We start from the raw sequence: 8,203 nt of genomic DNA, 5'->3' as shown, positions 1-8,203 counted from the left end.
ATATTTACATGTGTTATTACATTTATATATAGACATATTTTATAAGCATATAAAATACATATTTATAAGAAAAATATATTTATAAAGCATATTTTTCTATTTTACATATTTACATAAATCCATATATGCATGTGATAACAATTCATGAAAAAGAGGCCATGAATTTGAAAGTGAGCAAGGAGGAATAAATGTGAGGGTTGGGGGGGGGGGCGGGAAGAGGAGAGAGAAGCATTATAATTATAATTTCAGAAATAAAAAAAAGACCTTCAGAGAAAAACCCAACTATATAATATTAAGTTATACATAAAACGATAAAATTGGAGAAGTCCTATATCTTTCTTGCCCACTTCAGGGATGCTCATAAAAAAGATTCATAAATGATTATTTATCACAGAGTAATTTGTGTTAGCTACATCGCTATCACAAAATACCTGAGAGAACCAGCTTATATGGAGGGAAGATTGGTCTTGGTGCTATTGCTTAATCACTTTCCTGGAAAGCTTACCATGAGATGGTTTCCGTAGAGCCTGGGTAAATAAACATCAGGCCAGTCAAAAGCCCACAGGCATCTAAGGGAAGCATCTCGTTATCTTCCAGGAGCCACACAATGACTCAGTTACTCTGTTTCCTCATTGTCTTCCTGCAGACTCACTCCAACTCCTTTTAATTCCTGTTCTCCAGACATCCATTTGTTTGCTTGTATTTGCTGTTTGTTTGTTTGTTTGTTTGAAAGGCTAAGAAGTCTCACTGTCTAGTTCTTGCTGTCCTAGAACTCCCACTATGTATACCAGGCGGGCCTTGAACTCAAAGATCCTCCTGCTTCTGCCTCCCCAGTACTGGGATTAAAGGCACGTGTCACTACACTTGGCTAATTTCAAGCCATTCTTAAACACAGTATCATCACAAATGTTAGACAGCTAGATGCCACACTACCCAACAAACCCTGTAAATCTCAAACAATATTCACCTATTTTATTTAAAAACCTAGAGTGTCTCACAGGAATCTAATGCCGGGACTAACCTAGGATACAATGTTTCATTGAACCCCATACAAACCACATAAAGACCATCTACCATAGGCCATTTAATATGCATGTACAAGGTTTTCTAAATGGAGTCTGGACAGGCAAGCACATTCCCCAAGGTTACTCGGAGAGATGGGTCAGTGTGGATTCTCAGTCAGTCTTCAGATACCTCTCCCTACATGCCGCCAATGGCTTTCCGGTACACAGATCTTTTCTTCTGCCTCTCATTTCTTTGTGCCGCTCCTTCTCTCCATCTCTGCATTCATCTGTCCCTCCAGATGAATTCATCTCTGTATCTGTCCCTCCAGATACTGCATTCATCAGTATCCTCCAGAACCTGTTCTATACTGGGCCCTGTAGCAGATGAAAGACACAGAGCGAAAACAGTGTTTCCCTGACTCTAACAAAGAACACACAGATGAACAGACAAGCCCATACAGGAGAGTCTCCAGAGTGAGCCCTGGAACAGCTCCCGACACTCGTGCATCTGTCATTGTCTCTTCTTTCCTTTGAAGGAATTGATTCACCTACCACAGTGAAGACAGCGTGAAAAAACCCTTGCAAGTAAACTCAGTTCCCTAACTAGATACATACGTTCATAACTCTCGGATTAGACCTGGAACCTGCTCCTTCACAGCCTATGGTTTTCTGAGCTTGGATCAGCTAACAAGAGCGTTGCTTCTCGATACTTCTCTCCTTAAGAATCCAGGCTGAAAACAGAATGAAAAGGAAATCCAATCAGGTGATACTTCTCCGAGCTAAGGAAGTGCAAGGAGATCTTACCTGCTAGCCTTAAATGTCCTCTGCCTTATCACAGGCTGAAGGATTCAAGTTGCAAGTACCATTGTTCTGTCTAAGCTAGAAAAGACAGCCCACTGAAAGGAGACACAGTCTTGCCTGTGATCTACTCTCTGCACAGGAGAGTGGCTGTGTTCCCTTCCCTAAACAAAGTGCAGAAACCGTCACGTGGGATCTGTTCAAAGACAAACTCACCAGCATCCGTGTCCTCATTTGGAGGATAAGAACAGGAGTGAGGATTCTCTAAATTAGTGGGTATTAATCTCCCTAACACTGTGACCTTTTAATACAGTTCTTCATGTTGTGGCAACCCCCAAGCATAAAATTATGTTTGTTACTAAATTTTGCTACTGTTACAAATCATAATGTAAATATCTGATAGGTAGGATATCTGATACTTGACCCCTGTAAAAGGGTCCATTCAACACACACACACACACACCCAAGGGCCATGGCTCACAAATTGAGAACCGCTACTTTAAAATAATGTGTATGCGGCATAGTCCTGGTTGTAAGCATGAGTGACCCAAAATCAAGCCATACTGCTCTGTTCCTGAGTGTTCGGTCCCTGCACTAATCACAATGGAAGCAGCGCCCTGTCCCTTCACATAAGAATCCTGTAACTATTTCTGCAGACGTAAGCTTGTCCTTAAGTCCCACAGGAGTGCAGAGAGAACAGGCCCTGTGGTCCCAGAAGAAAGAGAACACAAACGTTTACTGACTGTCCCCACAGGCTCCACAGGCTGGGGCTGAAGTCAGATTCCAAGGTGAGATGCAGAGAAAGTGCAGGAGAACCTGGGAGTGAGTCAACAGTACAGCCAGGAGGCAGCTCGGGGTCCACTTTCCCCAGCGCGACAGATGGAGCATAGCTGGACCCCAACAATGCAGCCCTCAAAGAAACTTAGGAAGAGTTTCACATCCTCTGAAAAGCACTTAGGAAGTCAGGAGGTGTTTGCTTGCTTGTTTGAGTTGAGAAGACACTAAGCTCTTTACAATAGCCAGGAAGTGAGAGCGAGCTACCCCCCCCCCCGCCCCCACGTGAACTTCACGGATAAAGAAGCCGATCCCAGTGTACAGTGGAAAGCTATGCAGCCAAAGAACAATGAGAGCATGACATTTCAGGAAGATGGGTGTGGCGGAAGAGCATTTTACCAGACTCAGAAAGGCAAATTCCATGTTCCTGCTTACACATGGAACTTTGATTTGTGTATCTCTCTGTCTCTCTGTCTCTGTCTCTGTCTCTGTCTCTGTCTCTCTCTCTCTCTCTCTCTCATTTATTTACCATCTATCATCTATTACTATCTATCTATCTATCATCTATCTCTGTGTGTGTGTGTGTGTGTGTGTGTGTGTGTGTGTGTGAGAGAGAGAGAGAGAGAGAGAGAGAGAGAGAGAGAGAATGTGTATGACAAGCTAGAAAGGGGATCATGAGGAGGAGGAGGAGCAGCTCTCAGGAGGTGGAAAATAGAGAGAGTAATGGAAAGTAATGTAATAGAAAAGCAGAGGGCAGAAGCCTAACAGAGAAGAGAAAAACGAGTGTAGCCGATGGGAATGGGCAGCGGGGGAAGGCAACAATGTGTCTGCAGAGGCTGTGATGAGAGCCTGCGAACTACAAACTTCCACCACAGAGAAAAGAATATGAGGGGGGAAATCAGAACTGTGTTAGACTGGCCGATACTTTTCAAAGCTCATGGACCAGCTAACCCCGTGGCACATGAAGCAGAACAAAGAGAGACCCTGGCTTGAAAGAGGTGGGAGGTTAGAACTGACACCCAAGGTTGTCTTCTGATTTCTACTCATGCATTGTGATAGAGAGATGTCTGTACTCACACACAAAAACATGCATATATACATGCTTATTGCACACATGCACACATATAACACACACAGAGCATAAAAGAACACTAATCCCATTGCGGGAAGGGTCCCATTACCACAACTGAATCGATAGCACATTATTTTCTTTGAACTGGCCACTTTGATCCAAATGTCAGTCTTTTAAGGTAGGCACTATCTTTGTTTTACAGCTTAAGAAACAGAAGCAGGACAGACCTTTTGGAACACACCTATAATCCCACCACTTAAGCTGAGACCAAACAACCCTGAGTCTAAAGCCAGCCTGCACAAATACGGCAAGATTTTGCCTCAAAACGGGATTGGGGAAATGCTCAGTCAGCATAAGCACCAGAGTTTGGATCCCTGTCCCCATATTAAAGTAAAACATGATGCTGGTTCGTTTTTATTGTCAATTTGACTCCACATAGAGTCACCTGGGAAGAGAGAATCTCAACCCTGGGAATTGCCCAGGTCACATCAGCCTGTTGTCATCATCTGGTGGGATGACAAATGATGGAGCATCCCACTGTGGGCTGTTCTATCCCTCCTGATTGCTGACATTAAAGGTATGCCTCATGACTGCCGGGTTTATGGCATTCTCCCCTTAACTTTTTATTTATTCTCTGTAAATTTCACATCATGCACCCCAATCACACTCAACTCCCTGTCCCTTTGGGGCCTTCCACCCCCAAAAGAAAATTTAAAAAAAAAAAAAAATCTCATCATGGTAGCTACAGTGTGTCACAGTGTATCTCACAGTATACCCCTTCTTCCAACCATCTTTGTTCCTTGCAATGAACCCTTGGTCTGGTTCTAGGCCTCTGACTCTTGCTATATTATGTATAATGGATCTTCACCGGGACTCCTCTCAGATACCCTGTTGTCCTGTGTCATGGATATCTTGCAGCTTTAGGTCTGCAGGACTGGCCTCTTCAGTGTTCCAGGGGTTCACAAATGAAGTAGATGTGGGGTGAGCCAGCTCATAGTCCTGGAGCTAGGCCTGAGTGGTAGCTGAGTTGGTCAGCCTGCCAGCTCTCCCACACACACATCTCCAGAGCCAGCTCTCCAGCACTGCCCTGGCTAACTCACATAATGCCTCAGCCAACAAGGGGTGAAGCCAGCTCTCCCTGTTCTCATGCCCTCAGGACCCGCTCACTTGGCCTTTGCTTCTAGGGCCTGCTCTCCTGCTCTCATGACTGCAGCTCTCCCACCTGCCACAGGTAGCAAGAGGAAGCATCTCTTCCTTGCTCACACCAGGATGAAGGGGTGGGGCCAGCTCTCCTGCCCTCACACCCAAGTGCCCACCACAAGGGCTAGCTCTACTGTACTGCTCCAGCATGGAATCCGGGAGGGGCGCTCTCCTGAGAGCTGCAATCAGCAAGAGTAAGAGGAGGGGTGCCAGCTCTCCAGAGTACCCCAGCCAATGAGGGGCCGGGACAGTTCTGCCTAACCCTTGGACATCAACATGATCTCAGGGGAAAGCCCAGACCTGGAGACTTCTGCATGGCCTTTGATGATAACATGTGCCACCAGCATCATCACAGACCCCTGCTGCTAGCAGAATGAACCAGAACTTCACCATGGCCTCAGGTGGCAGCACAGGCAGGCTACCCACATCAGGCTATTCCTCAGAACCCTAAAGTCCCCAATTCCACTGCTCCTCATAATGCTCAAACCATTCTGCTTCTCTTTCTCTCCCGTCTCTCCACCACATACTTACAAATCTTAATATCTTAATGGCACCCTGTGTGGGCAGGCCACATGGCGATGGGCAGGCCTAAGGTATTTCTACGGTATTTCTATAGGCATTCTCAGTCCTCACTTCCAGCTCTGTGAACTGGGGAGACAGCTCATTGGCACAGTGCTTGGCCAGCATGTCTTGCTTTGGGTGACAGCCATACAGGTATAATCAATCATCTGTTCACACTCGTTGCATTGTGTACCCACAAATGCATTTTTCTACATTTGACATATATCTCATTTTTTAAAAATCTGTGTTTTTACACTGGGCAGAAATATCAAACCATGACATATCCTTTATGCACTGTGCTTTCAGTCTTAGGACCATTAGACGGAAATGTAAGGCTTTAAACAGCTCATGGTTCCAGAGACCAGCGTGTCAACAGCAGGCCCTCACCAGCCATCCTACATAGCAAAAAAGCAATGGTCTGAATCATAACTCACTAAAAGTGTTTGGCATTGAGCTGGCTTTCAATATTTCACAGAATTAAATCATATTTTAATATATATATTCTCATGTGTTAAATATATAGTAGCAATATACTGTACAAGTATACACTATACACACACACATATATAGTAGGAATGTACTTAATACATGAAAATAACATTCACCTTTAAGTAAATTGACAAAGATTACACACACAACTAGTGAGTGGTATCACCTGTACTCAAACCCCAGTTGCAAGCCCACATTCTTTTCCAGAAACACACCACACACACACACACACACACATACACACACACACACACACACACCACACTTGAATATTGTCTTTTAGTTAAGGTTTCTATTGCTGTGATGAAACACCAGAACCAAAAAAAACAAGTGGGGAGAAAGGGGGAAGGGGCTTATTTGGCTTACCCTTCCCCATTGTTGTTCAATGAAGCCAGGATAGGAGCTCACATAGGGCAGGAGCCTGGAGGCAAGAGTTGAGGTAGAGATAATGGAGGTTGGAGGGGCTGCTAACTGGCTTGCTCACGTGGCTTGCTCAACCTGCTTTATAGAACTCAGGACCACCAACCCAGGGGATACCTCCACCCACCATGGGCTGACCCTTCTGTCAATCACTAATTAAGAAAATGCCTTACAGCTGGATCTTATGGACGCGTTTTCTCACCTGAGGTTCCTTTCTCTCAGATGACTCTCCCTTGTGCCAACTAGCCAGCACAAGTAAGTTTATGAAAATACCCAAATCCCAAATCCCAATACATGGATTTCCCACTCACTCACCATGATCTGTGAGATCAGTTCTATGAAATTTGGAAACCAATGAGCAGGGCCTTTCTAACGCACTTGAAAACACTGGAAAGTTTTAAGCTGTCACCTGATCCCCAGCCCTGGCTTTCATTCTCAAGCCCCTGTTTGCTTTGGAATGTAGAGATTGGAATGTCCTCGAAAAGTAAAGGAGGAACCGCAGTGCCAAGTGCACGGAGCACACACAATGCTTGCCAAGGGTCCATGGGGAAGTGCGTCCTCTGGGTATTAAGTCACAGCCCCCCCACTGCCCTCCACACAGGATGCGCCAGCACCTTCAGAAAGGAAGCTGCAAGCACACTGCTTACATTTTCAAATTTAGTGAATAAGACAAGAGTGTTACTCCTGTAATCTCAGCTCTGGGAAGACTGAGGCAGGAGGATCAACTCAAGTTCAAAGCTAGCCTGGGCTATACAGCAAGACCCTATCAAAGAAAAAAGACAAAAAAAAGAAGAATTGAAAGCAATTAGTAAAAGGAAGAGAGAAATACGTTGGACAGTGTCTTGAAAAGACACCATGACCAAGGCAAGTCTTATAAAAGACAACATTTAATTGGGGTTGGCTTACAAGTTCAGAGGTTCAGTCCATTACCATCAAGGCAGGAACACGGCAGCAGCATCCAGGCAGGCATGGTGCGGGAGGAGCTGAGAGTTCTACATCTTCATCTGAAGGCTGCTAGTAGAAGACTCATTCCAGGAAGCTAGGATGAGGGTATTACAGCCCACGTCCATGATATCATGCCTATTCCAACAAGGCCACACCTACTCCAACAGGGCCACACCTCCTAATAGTGCCACTCTCTGGCCCAAGCATATACAAACCATTATAGACAGCTAAAGCTGCAGACTGCTTTTTCAACCCATGGTCCTCCACTTATGGTTTCTTATTTCCGTTCTCATTTGTGAATTTTAATTGGATTTCTAAGTGCTAGGTCTACATCAAAGCCAAGATTGAGCTGTTAAAATCAAGCCTGCCTACAAATTTAAGAAATATCCAGTGACTCTTGTGCACATAGTGACCCTCCTCTCCAAGGGTGGGGGTGGGGAGAATTGACTAATAGCTAGCTTTCAATGACCGTCTTCCTCTGTCTTTAGAACTAATGATCTTAAGCCGGAGGGCATTGATAAATTCTACAGATTGAATAAAGACCTACATTCTGAATAGCTATGAGGTATCCACCTGATCTTTAGTTTATTGATCTATCAAATGACAAAGGCCAGCACCCTCCAAGAGATATCATCAGGATAATTCTTCATTATATGGTGTGGTGGTTTGGATAGGTACGGCCCCCATAGACTTGACTGTTTGAATGCTTGGCCTGTGGGGAATGGCCCTATTAGGAGGTGTGGCCTTGTTGAAGGAAGTGTGTCACTGTGGGTGTAGGCTTTGAGGTCTGTATGATCAAGCTTTGCCCAGTGTGGAATTCCAGTCCCCTCTTGGCTGCCTGGGGATGACCATCTCCTCCTGGCTACCTTTAGATCAAGATGTAGACCTCTTGGCTCCTCCAGCACCATGCCTGCCTGCTAGCTGCCATGCTTCTTGCCAT

General features: G+C 45.0%; 1 long non-coding RNA gene across 1 annotated transcript; it reads right to left on the bottom strand.

The window, feature by feature from the left end:
• Positions 1–213: 213 nt before the first annotated feature.
• LOC143436111 (uncharacterized) lies at positions 214–6,730 on the bottom strand. Its single transcript, XR_013106317.1, has 3 exons — positions 6,634–6,730; positions 6,265–6,319; positions 214–1,735 (listed from the first exon to the last, which is right to left on the bottom strand). It is a non-coding gene; the product is annotated as an uncharacterized LOC143436111 (long non-coding RNA).
• Positions 6,731–8,203: the final 1,473 nt, after the last annotated feature.

Source organism: Arvicanthis niloticus, chromosome 22 (assembly GCF_011762505.2).
Source record: "Arvicanthis niloticus isolate mArvNil1 chromosome 22, mArvNil1.pat.X, whole genome shotgun sequence".
Lineage (NCBI taxonomy): Eukaryota > Metazoa > Chordata > Mammalia > Rodentia > Muridae > Arvicanthis > Arvicanthis niloticus.
Note: the sequence above shows the minus strand (reverse complement) of the source record. Positions and strands in the feature narration are given on the sequence as shown.